Source organism: Lissotriton helveticus, chromosome 10, assembly GCF_964261635.1.
Source record: "Lissotriton helveticus chromosome 10, aLisHel1.1, whole genome shotgun sequence".
NCBI classification, from domain to species: domain Eukaryota; kingdom Metazoa; phylum Chordata; class Amphibia; order Caudata; family Salamandridae; genus Lissotriton; species Lissotriton helveticus.
The window spans coordinates 965,010,429-965,028,611 of record NC_136071.1 but is presented as its reverse complement, the minus strand read 5'-3'; positions in this window follow the sequence as shown (position 1 = coordinate 965,028,611).

The window sequence follows — 18,183 nt, the reverse complement described above, 5'->3', positions numbered from 1 at the left end:
AGATATATGCATCGTTCGCAAAACAATACATAATGCATGACCCATTTACAGTAGACCAATATTTAATTTGGCCCAGATAGGAGGCACACTGAGATCTTGAAAAACAATTTGGCTTACTGAATTGTCTCTTTAAACATCCGCATGCAGCAGTAAGCTATCAAGGTGAAGCGAGAGTAAATGTTATTCAAGTATGAAGAATATCATCAAAAGTTTAGGAAAGCAGCTCGTAAATGCAGTGAAAAGCCCTCAACCAATTCCATGTTGCACACTACACAACATTAAAACACCATAACAAGGGATTGTGGTGCAGACAATTGTGCCTTAGAGCTGTGTATTCACATATAATTTGTCCTTCTTGTATTATGTGTAGCGAATGAGAGCCACTTTATTTATTTGAGTTTTTTGTAACGAGTTATATTAACTTACATTATGCCAGAGTGTATCCATAACCATAGACATATAGCAAGTTGTATGGGAGCATGAATAGATGTTCGTTTGGGAGAAAATACTGCTTTAGATGCATGGTTTAGGATGGTTGTATTGTGAGACCATATGAAAATTTTGTTTTCCGACTACAAATTAGCAACATCCAATGCAGGCAGACAATCAATCAATCAATCAATCAATCAAAACATTTATAGAGCACGCTACTCAACCGTAAGGGCCTCAAGGCGCTGAAGGGAGGGGGGGGTGCTGCTACTGCTCGAATAGCCAGGTCTTGAGGTGTTTCCTGAAGGTGAGATGGTCCTGGGTCAGTCGTAAGTGGGCGGGGAGGGAGTTCCACGTCTTGGCAGCCAGGTAGGAGAACGATCTTCCTCCGGTGGTGGTTCTGGGAATCCTTGGGATGGTGGAGAGGGTGAGGCTAGCAGAGTGGAGCTGGCGGGTTGGAGTGTAGAACGTGAGGTGGTTGTTGAGGTATTCGGGGCCCATGTCGTGGAGCGCTTTGTGTGCGTGGGTGAGGAGCCTGAACGTGATCCTTTTGCTGACGGGGAGCCAGTGCAGGTCTCTCACGTGGGCAGATGTGTGGCAGTGGCGAGGGATGTCGAGGATGAGTCATGCGGATGCGTTCTGTATGCGCTGGAGTCTTTTCTGAAGTTTGGCTGTGGTTCCTGGGTACAGGGCGTTCCCGTAGTCCAGTCGGCTGGTGACGAGGGCCTGGGTGACCGTCTTTCTAGTTCCGGTCGGGATCCACCGGAAGATCTTTCGGAGCATGCGCAGGGTGTTGAAGCATGAGGATGAGATGGCGTTTACTTGCTTGGTCATCGTGAGAGAGGAGTCCAGGATGAATCCCAGGTTGCGTGCCTGGTCCGTAGGTGTCGATGCGATGCCCAGAGCTGTGGGCAACCAAGAGTTGTCCCAGGCGGATGGGGATGGTCTGAGGATGAGGATGACGCTGGTTCATCTGCCTCGCCGTCTCTGATGTGCCTCGTCCCATCAACAAAACCCCGAAGGAAAAGGGAGAGAGATGTGATACAATGATGAATCTTGATTGAAAGTTTTGCTGAAAAGTGTGAGTTTCTGATATTGCCTGAATCTGAAGATAATGTGACTGAGCTCTGAGTGATCCAGAACTTTCAGAACTATGCTCTCATTGCTGACAATGTACTTTCATTGTGTGTTTCTTGTTTCTGCAATTAACTGAGGGACAGTGCAGAGTGGCTGGATTCCAGGTTTCTTTTAATGGGGCTTTATGTTTTTGTAGTTACTTGTGATTCTAACAGGTCTTGTGCATGGTGCAATGCACAGGGTTTTGAATTCTCTACTGGGAGGGAGTCCCTATGTTCCATGGCATGTTTTCCAAGATTTAAGCAGAGATTATCTGTTGCATGTTTGTGCCAGGAGAGACGTACATACTTTGTGTTGCAGTAGTTCAAATATGGGAGAGCTATAGCCTTTACTACTTGAACAAGGAGATCTGATTGGAGGATGGAAATAATTTTCCCTACTACAGGGGTTGGCTGTCGATTGCTACCCTCCCACCAATTTGATTTGTGGGTCAAAAACAGCTGTATGTTTAAGTGGATGCTCAAGTCCCTTAAAGTTTGGGATATAGTGTGTGACTCTCAAGCTGGTGAAGTCAATTAAATGGCAATGGGGCTGGATGCCTGTCTTAAACCAGAATTAGCTTTATCTTAAACTCAATCAATCAATCTAGCAAGTAAAGCTTTATTTGGCTATATATAAATACCATTTAAGCACACATAAGAATCAGGTCAATACATATTACAGCATAACAAACACATTTAATAATACTGGAATCAAATGCATCAAAAACAATACATTAAAATATCAACAAGTTACAGTAATTATTCACATATTTTAAAACAGACCCTGTCCCATAGCGAATTGTTCATTTGAACAACATCTGTAAATGCATTAAGGCTGGCCTACCACTAGTAAAGCCACTTGCTGTAATCTCAAGGAAAAAGATGTATAAAGTATACAAAAAAAGTATAAAAGGCAAAAGTGATTGGGGTGATGCCTTGTCACATGGGCAACAATAGAGGGAATCAGAGCAACATTGCTCCTTCACAAAGGAAAGGATGTGTCAAATTGAGCCCAATGTAAAGCAACAAAGGCGACTTGTCTCCCAGGGGTAAATGAGAGCTTGTTTTCATCTACCTATGTTCTCGTCGTTGGAAAGGAGACTATCTGCTGCGGTAGCTTTAATACATTTCAGCCAAGTAATTCTAGTGCATCAGGGGGGCTAAAATAATCAATAATAATGGCCCTATTGAAAGAGGCTTTACTGTTGGACCAAATTAAAAGCCATAGTAACAAGCAAGCCAGCAAAATAATATCATCAACATATCTCAGACCAACTAGTAAGTGTCAAAAAAAGTGAGACATTTTAGGCAGCAGACCCAAAAATGGGATAAACGTTGGCAAGAGCAATATTCCTCTTGTTTTATATTGGTACTGGAACAGTAACTCCAAATACGAGCACCATAGCACAAAATGAGAACACACTTCATTTTATAAATCACTGACATCTGCTCAAGAGGTTTCCATCCAAGTTTGGATTGCAATTAAAGACAGCTTCTGCAGATTTTTACAATTTCATGCAGCTGAGGTTACAGCAAGGAGACCAGGTAGTAGCAGAATCAAACATAACCCACAGAGAAGAGAAGTGCTAAACTCTCTTAATGATTTTGTTTTTAACACATAGTGACCTCGTCTTAGCTGTTTTCGATCATATGTGGTTTAGACAGATTAGTATGAACATCTAGGTTATTTACAAAGGTGATAAAAGTGTGTCCAAGTTTTTTCAGACTGTTAGCAGTACGCAAAAGCAATACAGCATTGTCTGCATAAAAATGCACCAGAATAGCCTTATGACCAATGTAAGGCATGTTTTGTCCCTTGGAGATTAAATAAGGCGCACCCACTCTATGGGGATAGACGCTGCATAAAAACTCGCGGAATTCCCGTGTGGACTCTCCTTATATTGCTAAGGGTCTTCAATTATCCGTGTGGATTGTAATTGCAAACTGGGCTCGTGGCAGGGGCAACCTTCACGCCCGAAATTATTCTTTTCAAGCGACTCCCCACTGTACACCTACAGCGTTCACGTCCACGGTCCGAATTGCAATCCACACGGATAATTGAAGACCCATAGCAATATAAGGAGAGTCCACATGTGAATTCTGTGAGTTTTTATGCAGCGTCTATCCCCATAGAGTGGGTGCGCCTTAGGGTGCGCATTCCACCGAGGGATAGCCTATGGTCCTGATGAATGCTGAGTTTAATTAGCTCACGATAGAAGAAACATGTCGACCACGATTACTATATAGGACACTTTGGTTCAAATTTACTCAACCATTAGTCGTCCGTCTTGCACTTTGTTTTTACTGAAGGACAGCCATCCCTTTATTAAAATAAGTACAGGGAATAGTTGCCTCTTCTTTTAACTCACTAAATTTTCACTTTGGCACAAACTCACAAGCCTTTTAAAATATTTAAAAAACGAACCCAATGATGAAGCCAGTCACCAACTGTGTTGGTGCATGAGGGTTCTTCTTTGACTCACAGTTCTCTCACTATTTTTCTTTGACTTGGGTTATAAGGTTATCAACTCATTTCCTGGTTCGTATTGCACCTGGTTTAACGTCAGTCTTCTGTTGTTTAATAAAAGTTTATTTAAGGGGTACAAGAGTGACTGTCTGACCCTTTCTCTCCTGTTGTTTAATGGATTAAATAAGGAATACAATTATTGATGTACAAAATGAATACAATTAGGGCCAAAACACAACCCTGCCGAACCCCCATATTTAATCGAAAACATTAGGAGCATTCACCGGAAACTCCAAATCTACCAGTAGCAGATAAGTCAGAAGCCACATTGGACATCAGCCAGAATGTTATCAGAAGACCAACCTATCTCGAGTGAAATTACACCCGACCACTGTGCACTGTTGCAAAACTCTATTGAGTTTATTTTTCAAAAAAAGGATTTTTTAACCATTTCAAAATCAAATTTTCAACGATGTCAACATGACTTTTTCAATTCAGTACATTTGGCCTGAACTTGCATATTCTTAAACATTGCAATTCTTTTAGAACTCAAGCAAAAACATTATAGAATACAGCGTATGTAACATAATATAACAACATGGCATTTATACAATGACAATATGCTTATAAGAAGCCCGATGCATTTCGAGCCTTGTGGGGCTCTTCCTCCGGGGCATGAAATCTACATGAATGTAAAAAACACAGCGTTACGAGATAGGTTGGTTCAAGTGGGCACGTGAGGGCAAACGTGCCACCACCGTTGCACGCATAGATAAAAGAATCTTTCTAAAAAACTAAAAATTAAGAAATAAGGTGAAAAAGGTGTGCTTCTCCTATCTAAATTCATATCAGAAGACCAAGCCACAATTCATTTCAGAATCACCATCCCCCTAATTTACCAATGAAATAAAGTAAAGAGATAGACCGATAGCATTGTAGATCGCTTTGACTACCATTTTTAATACAGGGACGATAGCTGAATTGGTCTTGGATCATGGTAATCTCGAATGACTGACAGAGTTCAAGATGTTAGTCACATAGGGGTTCCAGAACTATATTTTAGAAGGTAAATGGGAATGCCGTTTGGTCTAGGGACTTTCTGAAATGGCAGCTACCACATCCTCACAGTCAAAGTTAAACCAAGTGCTGAACTTTAAGGCGAAAGGAGACAATTGGGAATTCGAGCAGCTAACATTAACATATATAGGCTTAAAGTGAGTAACTCAATGTTCACTTGAGATGTGGAAAGCTAAGAAAGTTCCAGAATCCTCACTAAATAAGAAAGAGTTAATCACTCTCCAAAAAAGAGAAACATCTGTTAATCTGCTAGTCTGTTCCTGCTGTGTAACTCTTAGAATTGGATCATTTAGTATAGGAGGCTGTCCTTCAACCTGAAAGAAATGTGTAACAGTGGCACGTAACTGTGCAATCATATGTTTTGGACAAAAAATTCATCAAGCACCTGCTGTGCTGGTGGGAGATGTTTAACTTTGATGAAAAGGGTTAATTGACCCTTACCTTCTGGTTATTTGTTTGATTCCTATCTTACGTATCAAGGGTGTGGTACATATGTTTGTTTTGCATGCATAGGATCATGCCTTACTTAAGATTCATTTTATGCTCCGCTCCGATGTAAGCTGCTTTCTTCAACAAATGAGCGGCAGAAGTATTTCTGAAAATTCTACATATGAAATAACGTAATCCTTTTATTGAAATTACATTCCCCCCAAAACATAGAGCAGAGCTTGAAGACAAGATCCACAGGAAAGTACAGGTTGCTGGGTGGCCACAGTCCACACTCAAGGAAGATTTAAACACCAGGAATATCTGGTCATCTCCTCATAAATAGATTCCATCAAACACTCTTGACCAGAACTGACAGGTGCTGTCACAATTCTTGTAATTCTAGCTCGAAAAATATAAGGGGAGTAAACAACATTTAGTTTATATCATAGTATGCCATTTATAAAACAAATGAATTATTAGCCTGACTGGATGTCCACATATAAAGAAAGTATAGAGGTGGTCAAAAAACAAGTTAATATCTGAGGCAATATACAGGCTCTAGGTTTTTGAAATAGACAGTAAAAAAAGATGGTTTCAACATGGAACCCTGCTCCAAAATATAATATAAAGCTACAGTTTATGTCTATTCGCGAAATGTAGATCAGATGGATTGCCACTAAACATTTACACAATCAAGTGGAATAGGAATAATGACATAAGGGTTCAGGAAAATGCCATTTTAACTGTGATTGTAATGAAGATGTACCACACTTTATTACTGTTTGCCGCCTTCACAAAGGCCTGCATGCAAAGTGGTTAATTCTGCTGTTAAGAGCATTAGGTAGAAGAGACCATAGCACTGGGGGTTGTGTGATAGAAGGCCGAATGATTTTACCATGCGTGCCTCTACCACGCAGCCCAACCACGAATGCGTCTTAACCACACATTCCTTTACCACACATGCTTTACTACGACATTTCGTGTTATAGGCATGAATGGTAAAGGGTTATCTATGGATAATAGAGTGGGGGGGGGGGGTTAATGGGTCAGAGCCTTAGCAGTCCTGTAATAATAGAGCTGATCTGGTGTGGTTTACTTGTTCATGACAACTTGGGACCCTTTCCCCATTACTGGTACCATGGTACTGGCCCATGCCGACGGATCGTTGCAGACAGCAGACGCTTATTCTGCGCATTTTAAGATTTGCCTTTAATGCCACACATGGAAAGGATCTTATTGGATTCCTAACCCTTTATCTGATACTTAACGCCCTGTGAAAGCCCCAGGCTGGCTGTAAAATGTTTTTCCTTTGTCTCGAAGCACTACGAAATAAATTGGAATTTGTTCCAGAGAACAAGTGATTTGTCTTACAGGTTCTGGCACAGACAAGGATGTGTGGCTAAGTTCACCACTACCCCTCCACCCCTCCCCTGCACTGTCTCTTAAACTACCCCCAACCCTTCCACTGCCCTAAAACCCACCCCAGCCCCCAACACTAAAAACTACCCCAACTACCCATTCCCCTCCCACTGCCCTAAGGCCTAAAACCCAACACTATCCGACCCTGCTTCCCCCCACCTGCCATCCCTTAAACTACCCAACCCCTTCCACTGCCCTAAAACATACTCAGACACCTGAGCCCTAAAAACGAACCCAACTATCCATTACCCTCCCACTGCCCTAAGGCCTAAAACCCTACAACCTAACTTAAACTACCCTGAACCCCCCCCTGTGCTATGGCTTAAACTTCCCCAACCCCTCCACTGCCCTAAAACCTACCCCAACCTCCCAGACGTGAAAACTGGCCCAACTACCGATTCTGCTCCCACTGCCCTAAGGCCTAAAACCCTACACTACCCTGCCCCCCACCCCACGCTGTCCCTTAAACTGCCACAACCCCTCCCACTGCCCTAAATTCTAAATCCTGCACCCTAACTTACACTATCCCACCCGCCCCGTACTGTCGATTAAACTACCCTAACCCCTTCCACTAACCTAAAACCTACCTCAACCCCTTCGACTGCCCTAAAACCTACCCGACCCCCTCAGCCCTAAAAACTACCCCAACTGCCCATTCTCCTCCCATTGCCCTAAGGCCTAAAACCCTACACTACCATGCCCCTGTGCTGTCCCTTAAACTACCCAACCCCTTCCACTGCACTTAAACCTGCCCCGACTCACCGCCCGAAAAACAAACCCAAGTATCCCTGCCCTTCCCTAATGCCTAAAACTCTGCACCCTAACTTACACTACCCCACCACCCACCCCCTGCGCTGCCCCTTAAACTACCCCAACCCCTTCCACTGCCCTAAAACCTACCCTGACCCCCTCCCAGCCCTAAAAAAAACAGCCCCACTTACCTCACCCCAGCGCCTTCCTGCTTCCGTCTTCCAGCAACTAGACCGCGCAGTGCCTTAACCACGTATATGCGTGGTTACAGCGGGGAACATCCTTTACAACGCAACTGTTACAACGAAGTACCTTTACGACGCAACCATTACAACGCAACTTTTACAACGACTTGCGCTGGGGGGCGCTCTAGGATAGGGAATAGTTTCCAACACCTTCCCTACTATCCACGGGGACTGGAGTTGGAATAGTAAATTAAACTATTCACTATCCAGCGCCCCCCAACGCAAGTCATTGTAACGACTTGCGTTGTAAAACTTGCGTCTTAAAGGCATGCGTTGTAATAGCATGCGTTGTAACGTCATACATCCGTTACAGCATATGCGTGGTTAAGCGAAGTGTGGTAGAGCTTGCGTAGTCTGAACACGCCTTGTTTCAGACTGCGGTGTTCCAACTGTTTCCCATCACTGGGTCATATGACAAGACCCACATCAGTGGAATATTGACTTTGCATATATGTCCCATCTATTGTATTGTCTGGTCCTATTGTTTGGGCTTATTGACTAATCCATCATATGTATGTGGCTTATCATAGTTCAGAGGATTGTAAGTGGATCTTCTCTTCATGGTGTCTAGAGGAATTTCAATACTAATTTAAGTGAAATATGATTGTTAGGTCTCAGCTCCAAACAATGTTAGCTGTTCCTAGGCAGAATTGCTGTTTCCAATACATGACATGTACTTAGAGTGGGCTTTGGGTCAGCCCCTTGCTCATCATTGGATGCTTTATTGTTTTTCTCAGGTGTCATCTATTGATTAAATGGCTTTCCTTTCTATTCTTGTACTTGTCCCAACCAGGAGCATTTCAGTATCACAATGTTCTGATTAGATAAGTTGTATTTGTTAGTGCCGAAGGATTATGAATAGGGTTTTAAATCAAACACCCCAACTTACAGCATGAACCCTCAGAATCCGTGGTGCCTGACAGGGTTGATGGACCTTTGGTACCATATTGCAAATGGAGCGAGGATGAAAGCACAGGTCATAAATATAATCAACTGTCAGGTTGTATATTTTCAGTCAATGAAGAGATGTTGAAGAGGTTTCCGAAACCTTAACTTATCTTTAAGAAATTAGTTTGGTTGTGTCATCTTTATTCCTTAAAGAAAAAATTGTCACTAAACTAGCTAGGTGCCTAACCTACCCTAATTAGATAACCCAGGAAGAGTTATTTCTAGACAAGAGCAAGATTTCGGAACATAGAGTCTTGAGCTTCCCACAAAGAGTCATTCTAGAAACTCAGCCGAGTTCCCAACAGCTGCAGTAGCAACCGTTTAAACTTAGCATAAAAATCAGTGATATAAGAATGATTGTTGCAGTAGCATTGATCAAGAAAAGGCAAGACCAAAAGGAGGGTAAAGTCACTGTCAGCAGTATCTTTCAGCAATGGGGTGCAAGGAAGAGGACTTGAGGACTCTCGAAGTAGAGTCAAAAGGGGTCTCAGTATAGGTTCTCCTCTCTTAGTCAGTTTTGGAAGCTAGAAAAAAAAGGTTGTAGCTCTCTAACTAGGAACACTCAACTACGGTGTAGAAATGCACAATAAGGTAATGAAAATTAGTACATGTTTGATGCTTTCAGACAGTGGAAATCGCTCATCCGCGTGTGTCATCGACTTCCGCTGTTTCTCCTCCTGATTCCACCGGTAAATATTCATGCTGGTACATAGTAAATTCAATGAAGCAAATATAATAACATGGAGGAAAATTCTCATGAAAACCTTCTTACATAAGCTATTAGCTCCATCCAATGTCCAGTTGTGAATACAAAGGGCTAGTCAAATGCAGTGAAAGAACCTATCAACAATGTCCTGTTTAAGCATACTTAAAATATATCTAAATTATTCTGTCTTCTAACAGTCTATTCATTTTTAATCCACAGCAAAGTTCATTGTTAAATCAGGATGATCTAAAATGGTGTAATGAAGCAAAAGAACATAATCTTGAAGTCAGCCCATTCTTTAGTAGGATGCTGGTGCTAGGCAACATGTTCTAAATAAACTGCCATTTAGCTATGAGCAAGAGGTGAAACAAAATATGTTTGGGCCTAGTTACAGAAGCTCATTTGAAATTATAGCATACTACAATTTCTCTTCCCGTTATTTTCCTACATGTTTAAAGCAAGCACATTTTCCCTATGTGTGATTTACTTATGTATTTCTTGTGGCAAAATTTAAATGCATTCTAAGTGAGTCTTACACGTTTAAGGCAAACACATTTTCTCGATATGTTATTTACTTATGTATTTCTTTTAGCAAAACTTAGACGCATTTTAAGTGATTCTAACACATTTAAAGCAAACACATTTTTCCAACACGTTATTTTCTATGCAAATCATTTCTGCAAAGGCTTATGTGCAATCCAAAGTGAAATTCAAGTCAAAAATTGCTGTTAAAATTTATTGCTCACATATCCTTCCACTGCTGGCTCAATAGGACACTTGCTCTTCATGCTCTTCGCTCTCTCCTATCTGCTTTCAATTTTAAATATTTTGCCATCCGTCGTGATTGAACGGTAAATTAAAAATAGCAAAATGGTCACTGTGTTTCACATTGCAACCATAAGCATGCTAGGGGTGCAGGGTTGCTGTGCCACCGGGTGCAGGCTTGCTGTGCTACTTCACTGTGCATTTGTAGATTTCTCCAAGTATTTGACACTATCAATTATCTATTAGTGCGGAGAAAATAGACATATTTTGGATTTCTACTCCCCTCAGTTTCCATTCTGAATAATCTCGACAATCACATTTGGATTTTCAATGTCAACCTCTGAAACATCTTCTGTGAAAGCTCACAATCCTATTAGGTCAGGCGTATATTGGAGTTGCGTATTAGCTTGTATACTTTTCACTTATTTCTGAGTGATCTGAACCTTCTCCTCACAGCTGTAAATAATATTCTTCCTATTCTCAAGCTCACTGAAATAAAAGCATTGCATTATGCAGATGACTCAGTGGTTCTTGGAAGGGCCCTTCTTGTACTCCACTGGTCAATGAATATCCATTTAGTGATGGTTACTCCACAAAAGGCATACTTAAACATCAATACTGCAATAAAAGACATTATTGTGTTTTGCCCGACACTTTTTAATATCTATGTGGCACCTCTGGCCGGTATCATCAGATCCTTCGGCTTCCAGCTCACCTCCTATGCTGACGACACTCAAATTGTGCTGTCGCTGATGGAGGGAGCGGAGAAGAATGCGGGTGAGGGTTTCCATGAGTGTATGGGTGCTATCTCAGTCTGGATGTCCTCTAATTGCTTAAAACTAAACTCGGGTAAGACCGAGGTTTTGAAATTTGGTTACAACCCTTTGGTTTGGACACCTGATTGGTGGCCGGAGGATTTGGGTCTGTGCCCTGAACCATCAAGGAAAGCCAAGAATCTGGGGATCATCGTGGATAATAAACTCACCATGGCAGACCAAGTTAACATGGCGACTTCAGTATGTTTTATGGTCCTCAGAATTATTAAGAAAATAAAGGTCTTCTTGACCAAAGGCAATCTCAGGACGGTGGTGACAGCACTCATAATGTCGCATCCCGACTATTGAAACAGTCTATATCTTAATGTTCAAAAACAACATATGAACAGGTTGTATTTGGTCCAGAACACGGCAGTTAGTGCTGACAAGGTTTACCTCGGTCAAGGGAGATCTTAAAAAATGTCACTGGCTTCCAATTCCGTTAAAATCACGCTTTAAAGCACTGTCTCTTGTCTTTAAGGCAGTCAACGTTATTGGTCCGGATTTCATAAGGAAGACATTCTTTTAGTATACTCCAGGGAGGACATTGAGGTCCACTGGATCTAAACTCGTTCAGACCCCCCCTTTTTAAAAAAAACTAACTGGGGAGGGAGAAGTTTTGTTCATTGTGCAGCTAAAGCCTGGAATGAACTCCCGTTCCAACTTAGAAATGCTCCAGATCTAATTTCGTTTCGCAGTAGCCCTAAGACATGGCTTTTCTCTTATTATTAGGCTAATTTTATGTCTCTCAGGCAATCAGTACTTAGCACCAGGATACCCTAGGGTAATCGTGCACTCTATAAGTATTAATAACGTAACATAACATATCCTAATAAAAAGTAAACCAGGAGAAAATTAGGAATTGGATCAAACAGTTAAGGACAGAGGAGCTTGAATTGATGAGAAGAATAATGGGGGGTCAAAATATAGAGAAATGTCAACAGCTAATTGCGATCACTAAATCTAAAATCCATCAGCATTTAGGTGCAGAGGGAGGAACCAGATATATGCAGAATAGGGCTGGGCTATATGAACTCAGAGAAAACACAGGGAGGGTGTTGGCAAAACAACTACAACAGCGGGAAGTGACCAATCGAATCTGTAAAATTTAAAATCATTTAGAGCAGGTTCAGGATTCCCCGGCAGAAATGTTGAATGTATTCCAAAACTATTATAAACAACTATATACTGAGGGAGTGACTATGCCATTGACAGAATCCCTGGAAGATTCTTTTAAAGATCTAGAAACAACAGAGGTCACATACAATCAAAATGAAGTCCTTGCAGCCCGATAGCATGGGAAGAATTGGAAGCTGTCATAACCTCTCTAGCTACAGACGGCATTCCCCTGGAGTTCTAAAGAGCATTTCGGCAACCATGGCGGAAAGATATTACGCATTTATTTCAACAGGCCCAAAAGGGCTATATCTCCAATTCATGGCTTAAGACAACTATAGTTGTATTTTAAAAAATAGCAAGCCAGAACTCATTCCAGCCTCATATAGAACCATATCACTTATAAACTGCAATAGTAAGATCTATTCGAAAATACTCGCAACCAGGTTAGGAAAGATCATCACTCCTGTGGTCTCAATGTGCTAACACAGGTTTATCCCAGGGAAGGATACGACAGATCATGTACGTTGTGTCATAGCACTTCTTGACTGGGCCCAGGCCACAGAATCACCACTGGGGGTAGTTCTACTGGATGCTGAGAAAGCATTCGACAGGGTCTCCTGGTGCTTTCTGTGGTCTGTCCTACCTTAGAAGGGGATATGTGGGGGATTTATTCAGGCTGTGAAGGCACTGTACTTATCAATAGAGGCCGCAATTCATACTACAGGGCAGGAGTCAAATCTGTTCAATATCAGCAGAGGTACCAGGCAAGGGTGCCCGTGCTCTCCTTTGCTCTTTACTCTATATACTGACCCCTTTCTAAAATAATTAGAGCAGAATGTGAATATTAAGGCGGTGAGGGTCAATGATTTCGATTATAGAACACTGGCATATGTGGACTGCATTGTGGTACTTTCCAGTGATGTTGCCTCAGCACTTCCAGAGGTGAAGGCTTTAGCATAACAGTTTGGTATCCTCTCAAGGTATAAACTAAATATGGATAAAACTCAGATCCTTTGCTCAGGTAATATGTGCACTGTAGGACTCCTAGTTGTTCCAGAAGCAACTTATTTGGGGATCAAAATTGCAGCTGTGGTAGACAAAATTCCTGATCTAAATACTGCCCCAATAATAGAAAATATGAAATATATTAAAAATATTTCATTGCTTCGGCTTCTTTGTAGGCTAAGGCAGTGGTTCTAGGCAGCCACCACACATCTTCCAGAGGGACACACTATAGAGCCTTCTAAAAATACAGTAATTGCAAAGGCTGCAGAAACTCTTCATATTGACAAGTTTACTTTGAGTTAATAGGCTCTCCTAGTTTTCTGTGTGAATTTCTAGCCAGTGATTCGCAATGCTGACCAATCAATCAGTCACCTCTTCATATTGAGAAGCAAATACCCATTAAATTGGATTACACATACGTTTTTGTAATTACTGTGGATGTGTAAACATATACCATGCTTGTATGCATGCAACAGATGTCCTTAAAACCTCAATGGATTTTACTATTCAATGGATTGACAGACCGGGATTTAAATTTTATGCTACCTTTGAATGCACCCCAGTTCGTACATTTGGTGCTATCCTTTTGGGCAGTTGTCAGGACAAGGCAAAGTGGGAGTGAGAAGAGGGAGGGCTGCAGGATGATAAAGCTATGCTTGACAAGTGTTGGCCATTTTACTCCTTGCCTCTGATATATGGAAATTCAGCACAAGTTGTGGAAGATGGCTGCAGGCATTGTGACTGGACAAATTAGTTTGATTGACTAGTACGACATTAGCAACAGCTGCCATGTTCTTCCATGCTGCCAGTGAATTACAACAAAAAATATATTTCATATGTTAGAAACTAGCAGCACAAAACAAAATCCAAAGCTGTGCACTAGATGATGACGTTACATCTCTGTGACAGCTCCATTTTCAAATGTTAAGGTAAACACGATCAGAATTTGTGAATTTAAAAGAATATCTCCTTTTCAGTAATACATTATTAACTAAATGTCTGAGTACATCATGAAATGCCTTGTTATGATCTGTCAAGGATAAGCAGGTCACAGCTCAATTTAATTAATTTGCATTTCAAGACAATCTGAAGTGTGATGTAAGTAGAAGTTTTGAAACAAGAGAAAGATCATAGGTCCTGCTCTGATCAAAGAATATGGTTGAATGTATTTCACAGTCTGGGTCCTCATTTTGTGTTCATCCATTTCAGCCTTCAGGGTAGAGGTGACATCAAATACTTTTCTGCAAGTCAATCAAATGTATTTATATTATTAATTGCTCACTCTGAATGACTCATCTGAGCAGTTCTTACATAAACTGCATTGACAAAGGATATAAAGATTTTACTGTAACGTCCCTTTTAAATATATTTTACATTGAAAACAAGGAAAACATTAAAACATAAAAGAACAGTGCTTACATTTTAATTAGAGTATATGCCTCGGTATTTTGGCTGCTGAGAGCCTGGCAGTTTCCCATGCTTCAGCGACTCGCCTTGCAGGTGCTGCTTTCAGAGAATAGGTTTGTATTATTGAGTCTAGGTGCTATTTATCTGGACCTGAGCAGTGCTACTAGTCTCGGGTAAAAACTTACTATTTGCATCAGAGGTAAGCAGATAAAGAAGCTGCCAGGAATTTACGCATACAAAGGCTCAGTGCTAGAGCTGAAGGAAGAAGCTGATGGAACGTTGCAGATCTCTGCACAAGTCCAATTACTGCATCTCAAGATGAAATCCCACAGTTCGATTGCCCAATTACATCTTTGGTGGTCTGACCACCATTGCACAGCCGCCACCACCAGGGGTAGCGCAGCAGTCAGAGTCTCAGCAATATGCTGGTGGTGCCGCTGTGGCACAGCCATGCATAGTACGAGTTTCGGGACCGCCATTGTTGTCATGGAGGTCTTCACTCCATGAAAAGGCTGGCGGCCCTGGAACAAAAAGAGGGTCCTGCAGGGCCCCCTGCTACCCATGTGCATGGGGATGCATGCAGGGGGGCACGACATGTGTCCCCCTGTGTGCATGCACCCCAGTACCTGATGGCATGGACTTCATAGTCCATGCAGAGCAGGAACTGTTTTTGGCATTGCCATTGTCACTGGGATTTACTTGAGAACAAGCCCGACTTTCAGGGTATCTTTCGATTAAAACCATTGTTCGCATTCCCCAGATCCAAGAATTTAAAGGAGATTTTAAAGTTCTCATCAAAACAGAAACAATACAATTCATACAGAGGAATGAAGAAATGCACTAACTGTGTACATTGTAACAATGTAATTGTAGGAGCTAACATTCATCATCCGCATACTGGACAAGACATCAAATTATTTCACAACTCAGATTGTAACTCAATGAATCTAATCTATTACATAAAATGCCCCTGCGGCAAACTGTATGTGGGGAAGACTGAAAGGAAATTGATAATAAGAATTTCTGAACACAAAAGCACAATCAGGAACAAAAACCTCAAGAGTAGCTTAGCTACACACTGGATGGAAGCAAGGCACAGTATAGCACAGCTACAGTTTTCAGTGCTAGAACAAGTCAAACTCTTTGAAGGTACGGATCTTACTAGATCCCTCCTCCAAAGAGAGACATACTGGATAAAAAGGCTACAAACCCAGGATCCCACAGGCTTAAATGAACAAATAGATTATGCATGTTTTTTGTAATGATTCAAAATCATATTTCTTTGTGACTGTACAGACGTGTGATGCTATAAAAATGAAATTTGAGTTTTGTCGATTGTAATGCCTTCAGCAGTTAGCATACCTTTCAGCTGTTTCTTACTCTATTTTCTTGTTCTATCCTATTTCACTTGGGATTTTTGTTAGAGAAAGTTTTATAGGTTATGTTCTTGGACTGACCACACTCTGGCCACACATCCTTTCATACATTTAGCTCCTAATGTGTTTGTATAGAAATTGGGCATATTGAATGCGGTCCAGGCAATATACGTATGAAATGCTCCATTCCAAGATGGTGCAGTGTATTACATCAGCTACACAAAATGTAGAGGTTGATCATTTGTTTGGTTGCACTCTAGGAAGAGTGCTAAGGTAGTCTGCATAACGCGCCAGAGCTCCACTCAAAGATGGCTTCTCGAAATTTTACAGCGGAGTGCATCGTCGATGTTGATTATGAGTTTTGAAGTACTTTAATGAGGGCGTGAGGGTAAACATCATGGTACCCGCCGAGTAGTTGGAGAACAGTTTGGTGACGTTGCGATCGGAATTCTCTGGGGAGACTGGATCATTTATTCAATAGATAAATGTGTTTACCTTCAGTTGAGGGCAGTTAAGACTCTAAGCTAAACCCAATTGAAACATTCGCGCTCAATGCGTGTTGTTTGCTTTCAGACAAGTACGGGAGCTCTAACGGTGAGCGCTTCAAGGAAATACAGGATACTTATATGCTTATGGACGCTGTTTTCAGAGAGGAGGTAAGATGCAGTTAGTTTAGCAGATTAGCAGAGTGTTTGGGTACACACCCGTTCAGATTACTTAGTGGTCTTTCATTTTTGTTCATTCAGATTTTGAGGCAGTTCCTAAAAACGTTGGAAGCTGTAAGTTATCGTTTAGTCATTTTTCAGTTATCGCACACAATGTGGTGTGGTGAAGGGTCTTTTACAATCTTACTATTGAAAGGTGGTAACAGCATTATGACGGTAGATCACTCTATTGCTGATGACATGATGCCTTCGAATTTTGTGATGTTTAAATGTGTAAAGTGGAAGTTGTTACTGAAAATCGTTCATGTATTACTTTGTAGATGTAAAGGCTCCTGACGAAGGGCCATTTTTCGGCCTGAAATGCATTGAGCCTGCAACGGACATCTGAAGAAGATAGTTCAAATGATGTAGTGTTTTTGAATTTATTTTGTTCATTTGTGTATTATTATCTGATTCAAAAATGTTTTTTTGCTTAATCAAAAAATAATTGCAAAGTAAAATAGAAAATTCATGAAAAACCATTTCTTTGTGTTGAATATAAAAGTGTGTAATGTGTGAGACAAACAGCATATATACAATGTGTTTAGGTTTTTAAATCAATTGAAGCAGTGGGGGTATTCACCACAGCTATAGTGTGCAGTGGTCGAGCCCTGTGGGCTCCAGGTAGGTAGGTTTCAGTTAAGGCACGATTAAGACAAATGTGCTACCACTACAGCACGCTTGGTCTAAAAATATTGTTTAGTTTTTGAAAGAAAAATCAAACTTAAATTTGATAAAACAATACGTAGAGGGTTAAACAGGAGTGCTTCTCCACCCAATATATTGCCATAGTCACGCCCATTTTCAGAAGAACTGCCATGGGACCACCAAAAAGAGCCCACCAGACACAAGTAAACTTGTAATCTGGCAGGTGATGCACACACAGGTTTGGCAGTGCAGGAGCAGGCTGCTGGCATGGCGGTCCGCTCCCGGTCCGCTCCCGCACAGCCAAACTCATAATCAGGCCCTATGGCTGCATTTACCCCTCACCTAAATGGCTTGCTCCATGGACATTTCCATCAAATATAACAGTGTTGGGCACTATTCACAAAAGTCTTTGCAAGTTTAAGTTTAAGTTTTAAGTTTAAGTTTAAGTTTGAATTAAATCACAAATTTCTTTCTGATTCCTTTCTGATTCCTTTCCTCCCTGGAAAAGGCTGAAATGTACATATTACATCGCCCAGAAGAAAATTCCTTTCCAGGGTGGCAAAGGGATAGATTAGAACACCTCCAAGATTGGAGGAGGAGGAGTGTCGGAAGGAATTTCTTTCATGGTGCTATTCATCACAATTGCCCAGTCATTGCTTCAAGTTGTTAAGAGTTTCAAAATATGGGGCATGGCTTTGGCGCTGTTGAAGATAGCCACCATTACTTGAGGCTCCACAGTGGACCGGGGGACCAGGA